Consider the following 19451-nt stretch of genomic DNA (forward strand, 5'->3'; position numbering starts at 1 on the left):
GTTATGAGTGAAATGGAAAGATTGATCAGAAAGGTGATGGGAGAGTTTTAAATGCAAGAGATAAATCAGATACGCCACCTTACGTGAAGCAAATCCGCATTAAGGCACGCGTCTTTATTCCACTTAATAACTGACAACCAAATTATTACTATCATTAAAAGCGCATAACTCCAAGTCAGGTTATAGTAAGTGGCTTTTCTTTGGGTGGCGCGCCCGAGGGATTCGTATTAAGGTGCTTTAATGATCTGCCATCGTACCCTTGCATGTCGCGCAATCGCAAACAGTAGTGATCGCAATATCGCAGATCGCCATATCGCAGATCGCAATAACTCAATGCTTGTTGATCTTTGCCTGCCTTATTTCTGCGATATGCGATCGCGCGATCGCAATATCGCAAATCGGCAGGTTTGTAAGCTTTTCTCTATGGGTACTAGCATGTTGCGATGCGATGTTGTTATTAATACTGAAGCGGTGCGCATATTGGTCTTTAGAAGGGAAATGAAGGTGTTTCTCATCCTTTCGTAATGCAACCTTAAAGATTTGCTTCCATGAAAACTGGTTTAGGCTTAGGTCACTCAAGAAACCTTTTCTAAGTGCATGTTTGTTCTTTAGAATGAAATCTTTGCTTTTCCAAAAATTAACTAAGGGTCCCCATTCATTCTAGCATCGTGGCTGATACTAGATTGAACAAAAAGGGGGGGGGTTGTTGCTGGCCACAACATCAGTAAAAGCACTTTTTTTACACTAACAAAGTTTAACCCGCTCTCATACCATGTTAGAAATATTTGGCAAATTTAATTTTCGTTTTCGCGGAGGGGAGAGGCAGAAGCAAAGCTACTTTCGCGAAACTAGTTTCGCGCACCGCGAAGCAGATTTCGCATAGCTACCTTCCCGCACCGCGAGGATAATTTCCAAGACTTTGATTTCACGCACCTCAGAACTATTCCAGAGACTTAATGAATACTCACAGCAAAAATAACAAGATGGGTTTGAAGCAACACACTAAAACATAGTATTCGCTTCTTAAACATGAAAAATACGTCTACATGAGACTGTGGCTCATTTACAAAATAAAATAAAATTTTACAGAGATTCAAACTTATGTAGAGTAACACACAGTAAAACAGAGTAACTGTTGTTTTCACGTAACCACCAAAAAATGCTCCACCATTTTCTCCACAGAGACTTGGGCTCTTTTCTTTTTTCTTGCTCTCTAACCTCTCTACACAGTCCAACCTCTACAAAATGACCTTTTCATTCATATATAACTGAACATACAGTTTTACATTTAATTCATGACAGAGAGAAATTAATTCTAATGTTGTTGGTGAGTGTGATCAGAGTCGTGCAGGTGTTTCTAGAATGTGGGCAAGGTTGTTGAATTAATGCTTGCCCATATCAGTTTACCCAACTACATAAATTCTTTAAATGCCTTTTGTTGGGTTTCTGAATGGTTTGCATCTAGATTTGGTCCTTCTATCTTCACGTTGAGACGAAACCTGCGAAAATGTCTTCAAGCAGAGACGCAACCTGCAAAAATGTCTTCAAGCATAGACACAACCTACAAAAATGTCTAACATGTATGGCTATTGTTCGGCTGTTTATTACGGTGGTTGGGATTATTATTTCCAACATGCTCTTTCGAGCCTTGAAGAAAAAGTAGAAAAGAAGTGAATCTTTGGTGCTGAAAACATGGATTGTACACAATAGCAGTTGACTGGAGTATTCTTCGAAATGATCCTTCAATGCTAGGTTGATTCCGACTGTGGACATATCTTGGGTTTATAATCCTAACTCGGAGTCTGCAATCTATTCCTTCCTAGAAAGAAACGCGTTCGCTATGACACTTCACATGTTATGGTGGAGATAAATGAAACTGCAGAAAGTTGCTCAATTTTAAGGGATATGGAGCTCGAATCTGATTATTCAGAAACAACATTCTATGAATTGAACAATTGAAGTAATTGTGACCTAGAATGGGGATGCACTATGGAAAAAAAAGAGCAAAAAGAGCATTCATGGATGGATTCAAGGCTAAGGTTTGGCATTGGAATTAGTCCTGGGATGTGTCATTGGGTGGGAAGGTTAGAGAGCACATACCATGAAACTTTTGGGACTTTTGGAACTCTCAAGAAACGAATTCTGTGATAATGAATATTCATAAATTTTGGCCCTCTTTGTAGGATACCATTAATAATGAAATGAGTTTATCAATCTTTTCAATGTTATCATTCCTGATATTTTAAAACTAATCTTTCTACTCTTGTGATCATATTTTTTATCTTTTGACTTTAGCATAAACAATATGTTTGTTTATATCATTTGAAGTGTAATTTTTAAATGCTTTGCTTTATTCTATCTATTAGTCCATTCCCGTCACAAATGTGGAATAGGCAGAGAGATGTTTCTGTTTTAAGTATTTTATTATATTTTTATTTATTTATTCATTTATTTATATATTTTTTTTTTCAGTTAATTTTGTTTTTGTTAGGAATTTTTTAGAATCTTAAATATCTTGCTTTATTCTATCTATTAATGCATTCCCATGCCAACTGTGGAATAGGCAGAAATGTTTTTGTTTCAAGTATTTTTTCGAGTTGATTTTGTCCTTATTATGATTTTTTAGAATCTTAAATTTAATTTTTAACAGTGCATTATGCATAAATCAGTCAAAATGTTTTTTTCAAAGTCCTCAAATTATTTATTCCTTCAAAAAAATATTAAACAAATATTCGAAATCCATCAAAAATATGTATCACTAAATTTAGACAAAAAAAAATAAAAAAAATAGAAACATTTAATAATTAAAATGTTATATAGCGATAACTTCAACAACAAAATTGGAAATGCTAATAACTCTCAGATTCCCCAGAAATATTTTTGATCACTAAATTTAGACAAAAAAAAAATAGAAACATTTAATAATTAAAATGTTATATAGCGATAACTTCAACAACAAAATTGGAAATGCTAATAACTCTCAGATTCCCCAGAAATATGTTTCAATTCAAAGTTTCATTACTATTCCTCCAATTTCCATTGCTCCTATCATTGAATATAATGTTTATCATCCTCACTCAAAACCACTACCTCTGTAAAACCTTCCACTACCATATTATTCTTCTGATTAATCTCTTTTTTCAGATGATATTTACGTTTCTGGTGGGAAATCTTTGCGGTCACAACCAAGAAATGAATATTGGAGGACTAATAGGGTAATTGTTAGGAAAGGGTAAAATAATGAGTCTCTATTAAGAGCTCGCAAAGACACTCCTAAACTTGAAAGTTAAAGAAGTAAAACCAAAACTAGGTGTGTCAGCAAATGAAAGAGACAAGGTAGAAAGAGAAGTGCCACAAAAGTAGGTTTTTCAATGATAATGAGAAGAAAAGTGAATCTCGGGCACTCATAGTATTCACAGGGGAAAATTAGAGATGTTTTGAAAAAGGAAGATGGTGAATCTAAAAGGGTAATAAAAGTTAATTTTAAAGTTATTGAATTTGATAGATGATAAAGCTAGTTTGATTCCATTACACTTCCAAATTAAAAATAAAGAACCTAATAATGTAAACAATCACAACAATTATATTTCAGAATACATAATCATACGATGGCACAAGCACACAATGTTGCTCCACAGGATTACATGTGCGCAATGTCATCTGAGGTAAAATACAAGTTCATAAGTGGGAATTAAATCCCTGTTGTGGGCCTTGGCACCTATAATTCAAGTGGGGTTGCTGCGGATGCTCTCTTCAATGCCATAGTGCAGGTAATGGACTTTGGAACATTACTTTGAGTCTAAATTTTATTAGAATAGTTTGCTATTAATGGGCTAGTTTTTACAGTGGGCTTAATGGTGCTTATGAAACTGTACTCAAATTTCTAACTGATGTATTTGACAACTGGGTATTGCAGAACGGTTACCACCATATTGATACTACAGAAATATACGATGTTGAGGAGGAGGTGATGGTTTGAGTTTCAGCTTATGTAATTATTGACTAAAAATTGTGGGTTTATTGAAATATTGGGAAAAATGTTGCGCTGACATTGAATTGCTTCAATAACTCTGCTTGGTTGATTTCTTAGCGGTGTTTTGTAGATTGGCCATGGACTGAGAGCTTCCGTGGATGCAGGAATTGATAAGAAGGATCTTTTTGTGGTATCCAAACTTTGGTAGGTATTACATTTCAACATTTTATATCTTTTCTACTTCAAATTGTAGATTGATCTCCTAGTTAGCATATAGGACACTTTGAAACTATGATTAACCAACCCGTTTCTAAACCAGCAGACTGCACCTATATCTAATGGGTTTTTCATTATCTTTTCTATTTGGGATTTGGGCAGGTGCACTAATATGTCTCATGACAAAGTCAACGTAGCCCTTCACTCATTTCTTAATAATCTACAACTTGACTATCTTGATCTTTACATGGTATGTAACCTTCATGCTTGAGGTGGTGTATTATTGTTTTACTCCATAGATTTCTCGTGTCATTTACCTCGTGTGTTTGACCCACTTGGATTTTATATATAGGATGCCTATACTTGAATCCAAATATTGAGAACTTAAAAAGGTAGTTCATGAAAAAATTCATAAAAAAATCTTAATCTGAAAACCTTCTATCTAACCTTCTATCTTTGTTTGATAAAAACAAAAATCAAAACTCAAATGAGAAATGGATTTTTTACTAGGATTTTGTCTGCACCAATAAAAATTTACAAATTTGATTTTATTTGTGTAGAAATTTCAAACACCATAGTCCAAAAGAGGTTGTCTTGATTTGATTCTTATGTTTATCATTTGCTATTTCAGATCCACTGACCATTTCACTAGAGAGAAGGGGAAAGTAGCCCTCCCAAAGCTAGTGATGTGTTAGATTTAGACATGGAGGGTGTATGGAGAGAAATGGAAAAACTTGTAGTAGAGAAAAATGTTCGAGAAATTGGGATAACTAATTTCACAGTGAAAAAGTTGGAATCTCTACTTAACCATGCAATAAATTTTCCTTCTGTGTGCCAGGTACCATAGCACTAGTATTCAAAGTTTGCTTCCATGTGCATATTTTACAGTCCTTGTCAAATAATATGGATGTCACTTATACATGATATTTATACAAAGACTATGGCACATACAGATGGAAATCCATTCGGGGAGATATGATAAGATTTTGAATGCTTGTAGGAAGCACAAGATCCATGTTACTGTGAGTCATTACATTCCATGCTTAAAAGTTATGTATCATTGGACTGAGGATATTAGTCCAAAAGAACGAAGTTTAAATAGAAGTAGATTTCAATGACAATGAGCAAAAAAGTGAATCTCTGCTAAGAGCTCACAAAGACACTCTTAGTATTCATAAGGAAAAATTAGAGATGTTGTGAAAAGGTAAGATGGTGAACATAAAAGGATAATAAAATTTATTTCTAAAGTTATTGAATTCGATAAGCTATTTTTACAGTAGTGTTTGGCATTGATATCATAATATCCAACCCCACTATAACAACAACTATTCTTTTCTTTACTAGTTCTTAAAGTGTATTCAAGAGAAAGTCACTTTCCAACACTATATTCATTTAGATAATAAGTTGACATAGATATCCAACAACATGGGCTTGCTTTATGAATAAATAGAAAATAAAAATTAAGTAAAATTGGCTGTGTTCCCAATCCTTAGTAGCTAAGAGCTTTTGGATGTTTAACTTTCAATTTATCTTTATGGGGAAGAGTGATGAGATCTAAATATTGAGAGCCTTTTGGATGCTTACTTTCAATTTATCCTTATGGGGAAGAGTGATGAGATATAAATACCCAGTAGGGATGTTGATGGATTGTATGGAAGGGTTTGATTGGTGCCTTTCCTCGTGTAGTTATTTGTTAAATGTGGAAAGTGGGAAGTGGAAGGGAAGTTGGAATTGAGGACGATCCTTTGTTGTGATTGCGTGATGGATCCCACCTCTTTGGGTACCAAGTCCAAATCCTTCATAACACTTGTATTTTATTCCTTGCATATGCCAAAGCCTAAACCCATAAGAGACCAAAGAGGATGAAAATCAAAGGATAATTTAGGCCTAAAAGGTTTGCATGTAGTTGAATGGCATAAGTATGTAAGTAAGCTATGCTCCATGTTTATTTGCCTCTCATGTACTAGTGAAAGGAAGCCATCAAAATTGAATTCATTATATCTAATACATGGTGACGCCTGAAATTTCTTACCGAATTTGTGATATAAATTTAGACTTCGAAATTTATCCATCATATTGTATATTATTTTATTTAGTTTATGTGATGTCATCTTACACATATTTCTTTAAGATATATCAGATATTTATTATTGGAACTTGAAACACCATCTTTGAATATTAAGAGACAATTTATGTTGCAAATGTTATAGAATTTGTTAATTTGGCATAATGTAAGTGATTTGTCTTTATCTTCTAACTCTGAATGACAATTTGTTTACTAATTTTTATTTTCAAAGATGTTTTATATGGCACAATTCTTCTCGAATATATGCCCTTACAGTGTTTCCTTTGCAACATTTTAGTGCAATTGCTAGTATTAGTACAACTAAATTAAAAATATTAATATGGTTGATATAGCGGAATACTTCAATTGTATCTATCATTGATAAATATATAACAAGAAAACTAATGCAACACAAATATTATTATTGACTTTGATTTTACTTAACCCTTAAGAATCTCACGCCATGATAAAAGAAACAAAAGTGTTGAAGAGTTTCTATCCTTTATAACCAAGATAAAAACAAAAGCGTTGAAGAGTTTCTATCCTTTATAACCAAGATATAAAGGCAATTTTTCGAAAATTATGTATGTATTGTAATCCCTAGGAAAGTGGTCGGCATGATCCAAGAGACATGAATATAATTTTTTAAATTTATTAAAATTCAATGCAATGTAACAAAATATGTAACCCACTATGGTTGCATTCAGATGAAGCATATGTTGAGCATATTCCCTCAAGAATCAATCTAGCTCATCAATTAAAAAATTAAAAAATGGTCAAGTGATCCTCATCATCCACATTAAGTTGAAATATAAAATCTTCCACAATTATTACATGTTTTGTTTTAAAATTTATATATATTTGACTTATATATTAATCTTTTATCATTGTTATTACTAATTATTATATTAAATAAAATTATAATTTAATTAATTATTATGATTTTTAAAATTTAAAATATTTTAATATATATTATAAATTGAGAATTATAATAATTTAATTTATATAATTACACTAAATATATTGTAATGATATATATTTTACAACATTAATATTAGTCTCTAAATAAGTAATTAGTACCATGTTTTAAGAGGGGCACTTTGTCCACATTATCTATTCTCATAATTAAGATTGTTATTCTACCTATGTTAACGTCACTTTTATCAAATCATTAATGTTATATGGTACCATGTGGTACCATCTTTTAAGAGTGGCAGTTCTTCCACATTATCTATTGTCATAATTAAGATTGTTAATCCACCGATGTTAACGTTACTTCTATCAAATCATTAACCTTATATATGCCATATAAATGAAATTGACTACTGTTTTTCATTCCCACCGATCAACCTGACTTGGATATTGTTGGCCACTGTGTTTTTAAGCATGACATGGTAATGTAGTGCCAACATGTCTTAGAAGGGTCAGAGGGTTCAATTAAAAGGTAAGAAACCAGAACGATTGGAATGATCTTTGACTATGGCCTTTTTAGAATGGCATTAAAAGACTTCATATTGTGATATAGTAAGTATATACATATATATATTTATCAGTTTTATTTTAATTAATAAATATGTGTTATTTTGGTTTTTTAATATATTTGTTTGAAAATTAGAATAATAAATTTGAATGGTGTAATTTGAAAAGTATATAAAAAAATTTATTTCAAAAATCACTCTACTTTTTATATATATTGATGGCTATAATTATTTATTACTAAGATATAATGAGATTAATTAATCAATCTAAGATTGATTTGTACACTATGTTCTTTAGTTTTTTAAAGGTAACTAATTAAACAGAGGATAATATTATATAGTTGTGGATCAAATCACACAAAGTGATTTACACATATATAGATGTAACTAATTATTATGAAAACATGTTAAATAGAGAGAATGATAAGAATCTTGATAGATGTCTAGAGAAGGAAACCACCAAATAACACACTCAAATGATGCAACTAATTATTATGAAAGCATGTTAAATAGAGATAATGATAATAATCATGATAGATGTATAGAGAAGGAAACCACCAAATAACACACTCAAATGTGAGCTCTTGCTCACTGAATTGTTTGATTCATTTGCTTAATATTACAAGATTATAAAGACTCAAATATCTAAGTATAGTCATCTTAATCTTAGCTGGGACATACGTGAGACACACAAGATTGACATTGTCTAAAGTTAACTAGCTAACTTGACTCAATGACTTTCTTTAAGATGAGAAGGTATTATCTAACACTCCCCATTAATCTTGACCATTGATGTTTCCTAGTTTATGTCTCAACTAGGTTTACAGTACATGACATTAAGTCAAAAACTTGTTTTACATCAGAATGTTGGTGCAAGTCGTTCTCAACCCTTTGTGAATAAGAATTTTCTTCCCTTTTGCTCCAAACACTTTATTTTGCGTATATCTTATAGTTAGTTATCTTCATTTTATGGTTATTTATCTTCAGTGTTACTTTGGTCATTTCCCTCAATATGTCCTTGTATTATTTGTCTAATTTATTCTCTACATTTTCTTGTACCTCAAATGCTTCTCAATGAACTTTTTGGTCAATCCCTATAAGATCAAAAGTAACTTTATTTTCTCTCATATCTTCCACTGTTGCAACTGATTCAATAATTTTGATGGTTTCCATTATCTTTCATGTTTCATACTTTGATGTATTTATGGTATCTTTTCCATAATCACTTTCATATTTATTATAATCAAGAATTGGATGCCACTCTTCAAGAAAAGCTAACTTAAACTATTAATCAATTTCTTGTTTCTCCAAAGATGGCTTCAATCTTATCCTTGACACCAAGGAAAATTTTAAGGATGAAAATTTATCTTAAAGTTTAGAAACCTTGGCGAATCTCACTAGTTGATGATATGAAATTTGTAAAATGTTTGGCAATACTTTCGTAAAGATATTCAATTTTCTAATAATTTTATATATTCTCTATATAAAAGTTGGCAATTTTTAAGGTAAAATAGTTTTATATCATAAAATTTTGGTGAAACTTTTCTTTGAAAAAATGGAAATTAACGAATCTCTATTTTGGAAAAAGCATGGAAAACTAGCCCAACTACGAATATTAGCCCCTAAAATTTTCCGTTCTTGGGACATGTATGTGTATACTCAACTTCACTCTTTTTACCATGTTCATGCACTCTATATTCTACAAAATCACTATTTTCTTCTACAATTTCTTCAATTGTCTTTATTGTATTAGCTGGGATGATTGTAGTGTTTGTGTCTTGTTTTCATTCTTATGCTCCACCAACCTCTTCCTTAATATCTACAATTAATTTTTCGATACCAAAACATTTTGCATTTTCTTCAACAAATTTCTCTATAATAACTCTAGACTCGTCATTTAATATATCTTTCTCTTTTTCAATGGCTATTTTGTAGCTTCTCTAATTGAATTTGTTACAATAGGTGCTTCATTAACAATTGCAATGCTTTGTTGCTCATTTTGATGCTCATCAATGTTGCTCCCTCTTTCATTATATATTATCCGTAGAATTCTTGAATATTCTTTGGATGTGTTTGTTATTGCAATAATCACAATAATTCTATCATCCAAACCTTGTTGAATGACTGACAATGTCACTGCATCATCCTTCCTATCAGTTATAAGTTGATCCCTTTGATTTTGTGTCATAACATCATAGGCTAGTCGACTTGAGGACTTTACAAACATATGTGATACAATGTCTCATCACTCATCTATTTCTAATTCATTTTTCATATTCATGGTCCAAAACGGATAATATTTACTAGTAAATGTAGGAGGATGATAAATGCTATGCTAAAATCCACGTTTATGAATTTAAATATGTTAGGGTCCAACCCTAACTAATTTATTTATGTAATAATCCCAATGGGACAAGTCAGAGTCATAGTTCGCTAGAGAGTCAATAAAGCCTGCATTAATAATTGTAAGTGGTTGACCTGCATTAGAGAAAAGGGACCACAGTTAGTTGTAAACTGATCATAGTTAATAAATAAAGTGGTTAACCCTTGTTATGGAAGGAACCACTAGTAGTTAGTGTTTTGGATGTTATTTCGCTATAAATAGTCTAAGTTAGTAAGGGAAAGATCATCGATTCTTATTTTAGTTGAGATATTTTCTGTTGGAGGTTGCCCCCTCGAAGAGGCAAGTAAAAATTGAATATGTTTCTAAATAATAAAATACTTTGCAATTTTTCTCATTTCATGTGATAATTCCTTGTTTTGGGCTATATGTTTTTCTATTTATGGTATTCTTGATTTCTCACAGCTCAGGAGCATAACAGGTGGTATCAGAGCACTTTCTAGGTTCACTTGTACCTCCAATTTTCCCAGAAATGTTTTTAGGCTAGAGACATGTTCTGGCATCTTTAAACCATGGGATCTGTCGTTGAGAGTATAAACCTGTGGATTTGGGGAGGCATGCACACAGGAACTACAAGAGGTGGTCATGGTTGTTGGAATCCCTTGTAACCCCTATGGGTACCACTTTGAGTAGTAGCGCATTAGACAAAACCACGCACCAACTGCACTTCCACGTAGACTTGGGTATATCCAAAGCCCCCTAGGCTCACTTGAATTCTAACCCTAAGTAATTCATAGGTCATCTTGCTGTTATAATATGCTGAGAACAACACTCAGGGAGATTACTTGCATGTACATTAGGGTAGTCGGGTAGTACAACTAAGGGTACGGTTGATCCTCCTTAGTTAGCGCCTTGAGAGATTGGGTCGAGTGTTATCGTTAGACCCCTGCATATATTTTATCTGTAGCACCTGACACTCCTCTATGATCATCATTCCCTCTTCTATTTGAAGATCACCCTATACCTTATCCTCCAGATTAGATCCAACAGTTGGGGTTCTCCCACCATTGTACAACTTAGATTCAGCAGTTGGGGTTTTCACAGTGCAGATTAGATTGTTTGTGAAGTGACGGTTTTGGTCGCCATAGTCGAGATCATATTGTCACAGCACATTCGATAGGACCAAGACCTTGGGGTTTTTGTTAATACAACCTACGCCCGATTTTTGTAGGAAATTGGGTAGTATCAATATTTCTGGAGTTTGGCCACTGTAATATTGATTAGGAGGGAGTAAAACTCCTCTCGGAGATAAAAAACTAAAAAATAGTAAAAACTATAGTTAGAGACCATCCCGGGACACTTGCAAGCGACTTATCCCATAATATTCAGGTCAATGAACTGGTTGTAGTGGTACCATTCACTTGTAAACCCCCAATTTTTTAGCGGTCTCAAAACTGTTTCTGACGCAGGTTCAAGTGATCCACGTCATTAGACTCTCGCACTTTCCCTCTTTCCAAGGAAACTAATCTTAAGTAGGCTAAAAACAGTTGACCAGGATTGGTGTATGTTGGGTACTAGATCTCAATTTTTGGATGCAGAATAGGTAGTTGAGAGGGTCAACAACCTTGAAGACAAAATCAATGCATTCGAGGCCAAGATTACTTGACAACTCTCAGCAATCGAATCCCTTATAAGACCTCCACATACTAAGGATCATAGTGTTGATGCAAACATAGAAGGAGAATCCAACCATCACATTCACTTCCATGGAATTCATCAATCTTCCAACCACTGGAAATCCAAGCTAGACATGTACAAATTTGATGGCTCTAACCTTGTAGTATGAGTAGCACAAACGGAACAATATTTTTGCCTTAATGATATCCACGAAGATGAAACTAAAGTACATGTGGGATCCCTTTACTTGTACCAAGGGAGATGACATTGGTGGAAGTGGCATTAGAAATTTTATCCTGGGAGAGAAACTTGGAACATGTTATCAAAAGCCCTATGTGATCACTTTGACCCGGAATCTAAAATTTTGTGTCTTCTCACAAAGGTCTAGTAAACAGGTATAGTAAAGGACTGCATTGTAGCCTTTGAGAAATTGGCCATCAAAACTAATGGTCTAAGAGATGAATTACACTTGGAATGTTTCATAAGAGGTGTAAAAGAAGCTATCCAAGGCCATGTCTGAATGCACTACCTAGTTAATTGGTTGGACGCATGCCACAAGGCCTTAGATGTGGAAATCGCCTTAAATGCATAGTCTAATCATCCAAACTTCATCGCTAAGGCGTGTCCCACCCAGGCTCAAGACCCCACCCAAACACTTAAGGCTCAAAACTTGTCACCAATAGAAATGGCTGAAAGACGAAAACAAGGACTTTGCTACTACTGTGATGAAAATTATTCCCCGGGACATAAATGTAAGGAACCAAAATTCTTTCAAATTGATATTATTGATAACATCTTAGATGAAGTTCGATCCCTTGAGGTGTTGGAGGATGAAGAAGGGGAATCCCAAACTGAAAATGATCTCACAGCTATGCCATATGAGTCAGTTATATTACTACATGTGTTCGATGAAATTTCTTCTACGCAAACATTCAAAATATGAGGCTTTATTAAACATCGACCGGCGTTTGTATTGATTGATAATGGTTGTTATCACCCCAAGAAACTATCCTAGGTTGTATATCAGAGATGCTCGGGAACATTACAAACTCAACAAAAATGTTGGAAAATGGTGGATGAATGAGAGGAATGATGCATATTCAAGCCAGATAACCACTTGTACTATGCTTAACCCCAGACATGGGTGAACACCCCCAGACTACAAGGCTTTAGACCACTGATTATTCACATTTTTAAGGAAAATGTGATGATGGAGAATACTGATCACACCAGCAGATGCACAGGACGTTGTGATGGCCAGCTGCAACCAGTTAAAAGGTCTGTAGATCTATTTCCTAATGCATAGATAGGATGACAACTCTCTGGCATTAAAACAATAGAAACCTACATACATATTCAATAATACATGCTAAATTCTAACATAGAGGTGGGATGACAGCCCCTCTAATGCTAAACATCAATGTTCAACACATGAAAAAATGCATAACAGGCACACTCTCGAACAAGGAAGAAGTGGAAAGTGAGCAATTAACAACAAAAGAAGCTTGTATTAGCTGAAAATGAAGACCAGAAGTTGCAGGTATCACAGTAGTTACAGTCTCCAGAAGTTGAACCTTACATCAAACACTCATCCCATCAACCCCTATTACATTCTCTCTTTTGGATATATATATATATATAGAGGTTGGTTACAAAAACACTCTATTGTGTTACACGAGAAGGGGTCATAATGGACCACCTAACACATTAGTTCTCAGATATTGGGCTCCACTACACTCAGCCTGCTTCAATGGATGATTTAGAAATTCTCTGGTGTTTTGTGGTCCTCCTCTAAGCAGGTGGTGTGAAATATGAATGAAACCCATAACCTTTGAATGCTTTTAATTGCTCGAGAGTGGTCCTTTCCTTCTCAGCCATGTTGTTCCTTGAATGCGGTGGTTGTAGATTGAATGTTCCGGGTACAGGTAATTGATCATTGCTGTCCTTCGCAAGCTCAAGAGAGTCAAAGGAGTTAAGATTTCATGGCAGAAGCATGAGCAGGATGGGGATAATGCTCAACTCTTGGATCGCGTGGTTCGACGGCGGTGATCATATCAGAGGGAGCCATTGGGAGGAAACAAGATGGAGAAATGAGGACCATTGGACCACGGCTGAGTAGATCCAACGGCCATTGGGCAGCAGCGGGAATGGGTGGTCGAGAGTCGTTAGATCTCCCTGTGGAAAATCCAATGGCTATCGCGGGAAAGTGGCATGGGGTTTAACGCGCAGGATTCATACAAATAGGAGGTAAGCGGGTTTATCGCACCACCTATTGGAGTTAGGCGGTATCTATATGCGATGGTGCGATCCAGTGACGCTTCGACACGTGGCGGCTGCGATGGCCAGGAAACCGCTTTTCCTGCGTGATAACAGGCAGGCAGGTCGTGCGAGCAGGGCTTGCGACTACCGTCCGATCATGCGACGGATGGTTGGATGGTAAGGAGAATGCACGGGGTTTAATCGTGTGTATGCGATTGATGGTGGAGATCAAGGTGGACGGTTAGTTACATAGGTTTCCCACTGTTATGACAGGGATATGGTTAATTTGAGAATGAAGGCACGGGGCTTCAAAGAGTTCTTGTAAAAGAATGGAGGAAAGCGGACAATGAATATTTTCATAGAAGAAACAAAGACAGCAGAAAGTGGGAGTGGAGGAGAATATAGGTCTTCAAAGGATTTTGGAGGAAAATAGAAACAACGGGAGGTTAAGAGGGTGTGAGGAAACTGAAAAAGGAAGGAAAAGGAGACTGCTACGAGCTCCTATTTCGGCATGAACCCACCACCAAACCTGAATTTGGACCTAAAACTTTGAAGTTGTAGAAGAGCTAACACTCGCTCCTTCTGGGGATGAGATCCTCCCTGTGAGGTCTCAAGAACTGTAGACTAATGCCTTCATTCAAAACCAACTTCAAAAACATTTCCTAGTGTCTATTGGGCATGGAGTCAAACCAAGTCTACTCTAAAACCTGAAAAAGAAACTGTGTACAATCATTAAGGCCAGAGGACCTTAAACATCATAATTATCAAAAATTGGCCAACTGATGAGCCATCAAAATTGCTTCTCCTGCTCTCGACTGGTTCATCATAGATCAGCAAAATTGGATTAATTTGATCCTTTACCTCAAAAGGTTTAGGACATTTATGTGGATCAAATTTCATCTCCCTTCTATGTATTTTCCTCCTTCGACGTTCTTCATGGGAGCCTTTGCACACCTTTTGAATAACCATTGTTGCTGTGTACTTATCTTTGTCACCTGTAGTCTGCATAATAAATATGAACAGTGTACCAATATGTTCATGTGTAGGGGACACAGAAACATTATCTACTCCTGAATCTTTTTTTAAACAGTCCTCATCCAAGGAGGAGTTCCAAGACTGTGCATATTCTTCCTCTTCATTTGGAAAGCTGCCCTTTCATTCTGTGTGGGGGCCACCTGAGTAGGCATTAGAATATCAAGACTGAGCTACTCAGTATTAGCCTTGAGTGTTGAATTTTGTTCTGCCTCAGTGTTCAAGGGGCAACTTTGAGGGATAGTCATTTGAGAAGACAGAGGGACAGAAGATGATGGGGATCTCTCCTATCCCTTATTGATCACTGGGTTGGGGATGATAGCAAGCTGGCTAATTTATAGACCTGCATAATCATGGGAAGATGAGATAGCATCGAGCAAAAATTCTTGGAGGATGAAGGGGTCAGCTGCAACTTGCTTCTGTTGATCAGCTTGTTGTTCTACAGCTACGACAAACTCACAAGCAGTGCCATTGGATAATGCTTCTTCATATGCAGCTTTGGTTAGGAAAGGATCACCTTCCAAACCATGGACCTCCTCCTTTTCTTCATATTGCTCTTCCTCCATGACTATATTCTGTAAAAGGGACCTTACCCCTTCATCTTCATTTGCAACTTTATTTCTTTGCAAAATCTACAAATGATCATGTGCTCCTCTATATGGATTTGCCTTTGAAAGAGTAAAGGAACAAGGAGCTCCTACTTCCTCAGAATGCTGCTCAGCCTTTAGTTTGGAAACTTCAGAGGTTAAAAACTCTATCATCCTAGCCAATTCATCTATTTCAAGATCATAGGATGATGAGGATTCACCTCCTTGTTTTCTCCTTTCATCATCACCTTCAAGTATTTATGCAGTAATTATGTTTTCTTCTACCTCAAAGGCTGCATTTTGCATATCAGCCAAAGAAGTAGATCTTGTTTCTCTTAACAGCCAGTGGAACTAAGAATCGAAGGCATTGGAATAAGTAATCACAACAAAAGTAGGGGTGGGTCTTACTTCAGCTGGCATTCTACTATACATATGATTGAATCTAATGTTGAAGTCAGACAATATCTCACCATCTTCTCTCTGCAAGTTCCCAAATTCAGAATGATAGTAGAGCATATCTTTATTCTCCCACCAGTGCTTTAAGAATACATCATCTAAGGCCTCAATGTCTGCAATAGACCTAGGGGGTAATTCTCTAAACCATTTTCTAGCTTCTCCCTCTAGGCTTTGGACAAAAACCCTCATCCAGACATCTTCTTCATTGATATCCAGTTTATCAGCATAGCTATAAAATGCCTCTAAATTCTCTTCAGCTATTACTCCTTTTGCACTAGTAAACTTTGGCATAAATTATTGATAATCCCCTGCAGGCATGACATTCAAAGGGGTAGGCAAGACTAGGGGTCCATACCTAGCAGCAACGATTCTTTCTATCTTTCTAAGAGCTTGCTGGCATGCCATGACTGAGGTAAATGGAAGGATAATGGTAGGATGAGTGGTATGAATCAATGAAAAGAATGACAGAAATGGAGGAATATGATAGACAACATGGATGCTTCTTTCTACTGAGGTCCAAAAGGGAAATGAATGACTAAGGAGCTTTATGAATCTCTGAAGGTGACTTTCACTATCAGACATACATGGATATTTTAAGGCTTACCTAGTCCTGATGCTCCTTTCTACGATACTTTCTTCTGCTTAAAGACCTTCTCAGGATCAGGCACTGGTTCAACTGATGGTTTCTAAGGATTTCTACGAGCATACCTCACCAGCTACACCAGAACCACAATGTGTAGTCGCCAAAGGTTAGTTCTCCTTTAGTGGAGTCGCCAGATACATGATTACAACCAGAAATGTGCCCAAACCTTGTCTATCATCAAAATCTGGAACTGTGTCATTCTCCCAGGGAAGCTGAGCTTCGATTCTCCTCTCCCCGACAATGGCGCCAATTAATGTTATCACCCCAAGAAACTCTCCTAGGTTGTATATCAGAGATGCTCTGGAACATTACAAACTCAATAAAAATGTTGGAAAATGGTGGATGAATGAGAGGAATTAGGCATATTCAAGCTAGATAACCACTTCTACTATGCTTAACCCCAAACATGGGTGAACACCCCCAAACTACAACGCTTAAGACCACCAATTACTCATAGTTTTAAGGAAAATGTGATGATGGAGAATACTGATCGCACCAGTAGATGCACAGGACCCTGTGATGGCTAGCTGCAACCAGTTAAAAGGTATGTAGATCTATTTCCTAACGCACAGACAGGATGACAGCTCTTTGGCATTAAAACAACAGAAACCTGCATGCATATTCAATAATACATGCTAAATTCTAACACAGAGGTGGGACGATAGCCCCTCTAATGCTAAACATCAAAATCACATGAATAAATGCATAATAGGCACAACCTGGAGCAAATAAGAAGTGGAAAGTGAGCAATTAACAGAAAAAGAATCTTGTATTAGCTGAAAATGAAGACCAAAAGCTGCAAGTATCACAATAGTTACAGTCTTCGGAAGTTGAACCTTACATCAAGATAACACTCATCCCATCAACCCCTATTACATTCTCTCTTCTGGATATATATAGAGGTTGGTTACAAAAACACTCGGGCAGCAGCGGGAATGGGTGGTCAAGAGTCGTTAGATCTCCCTGTGGAAAATCCAACGGCTATCACGAGAGAAAGTGACATGGGGTTTAATGTGTAGGATTCGTACAAACAGGTGGTAAGCGAGTTTATCGCACCACCTATCAGAGTTAAGCGGTATCTGTATACGATGGTGCGATCCATTGACGCTTCGACATGTGGCGGCTATGATGGCGGGGAAACCACTTTTCCTGCATGATAACGGGCGGGCAGGTCACGTGGGCGAGGCTTGCGACTACCATCCGATCATGTGACAGACAGTTGGATGGAGAGGAAAATGCATGGGGTTTAATCGTGTGGTAAACATAGCAGAGACCGTGGAATCGCGATGCGATCGACGGTGGAGATCAAGGCGGAGGGTTAGTTACATAGGTTTCCCACTATTATGATAGGGAGATGGTTAATTCAGGAATGAAGGTACAGCGCTTCAAATATTTCTTGTAAAGGAATGGAGGAAAGCGGGGAATGAAGATTTTCATAGAGGAAACAGAGACAGCGAAATGCAGGAGTGGAGGAGAATATAGGTCTACGAAGGATTTTGGAGGAAAATAGAAACAATGGGAGGTTAATATGGTGTGAGGAAACTGAAAGAGGAAGGAAAAAGAGACTAATGCGAGCTCCTATTTTGGCATGAACCCACCACTAGACCTGAATTTGGCCCTTAAACGTTGAAGTTGTAGCAGAGCTAATAGTGGTACCACTCATAACTCTATCTATAAGGGAGTCGCAGAAGCTGTTCATTTCTTTTTGTGGGCAATATCTAATTTCCAAGTCCTTATCGATGATTGGGGGGGGCATGAAATGTGAAGGTCGTTGTGAAAATTTTAATCTTCAGATGGGAGACTACCACATAAATACCCACATGTTTTCTATTGAAATGGGTGGTTGTGAAATCATCTTGGGTGTTGAATGGCTTCACACACGGGTCCCTATCACAATGGATCTCCAAGTGCTATACATGAGATTTAAGTTGAACAACCACATTCACACATTAAGGGGACTTCACGTAGATTCTCGTACTATCATCAGCTCACATCGAATGGAGAAGCTTCTGAAAAAGGGCCTTCAAGGAGTAGTTTCCCAATTTACTTCCATTCAAACCATTTAATCCACTACTCCTCATATTCATCCTGAGATGCAACATGTATTAGATCACCACCAGTAGGTCTTTGACAAACCTATTGAAGTTCCACCCTCTAGGGATGAACATGTTCATCACATCCCTTTGGTCCATGGTGCCCAATCGCCTAATGTCCAACCATATTGATATCATTTTTCCCAAAAGAATGAAATTGAAAAAATCATCAAGGAACTCCTCAAAATTGATGTTATCCATCCCAACATCAACCCTTATTCATCTCCATTGGTTATGGTTCTAAAGAAAGATGGAGAATGGCGCATGTCTCTGGACATCTCAGCCCTCAAAAAGCTCACTATCGAGGACACATTTCCTATTTCATTTTTTGATGATCTGCTTGACGAACTGCATCGTGCTCAATTATTTACCAAGATATACCTCCACTCCAGCTATCACCAAATACACATGAAGGAATTAGACATTCCTAAGACTGCCTTCAAACCTCTTGAAGTCCATTATGGATTCCTAGTCATGCCATTTGGTCTCTGTAATGATACCTATACTTTTCAAAGCATCATGAAGAACCTACGGAAACCATATTTCCACAAACCTATCCTGGTCTTCATCGATGGAATTATCATCTACAACATAACCTGTGACAAACATCTTCAGCATGTAGACTAGTTAT

General features: G+C 36.3%; 1 pseudogene; it reads left to right on the forward strand.

Annotated features, from left to right (window-relative positions):
- Positions 1 to 3608: 3608 nt before the first annotated feature.
- On the forward strand, positions 3609 to 17884 carry LOC149251644 (aldose reductase-like; annotated as a pseudogene).
- Positions 17885 to 19451: the final 1567 nt, after the last annotated feature.

The sequence above is a fragment of the Pinus tabuliformis genome, chromosome 7 (genome assembly GCF_031772625.1).
Source record: "Pinus tabuliformis cultivar Carrire ecotype Pingquan chromosome 7, CPIR1, whole genome shotgun sequence".
NCBI lineage: Eukaryota > Viridiplantae > Streptophyta > Pinopsida > Pinales > Pinaceae > Pinus > Pinus tabuliformis.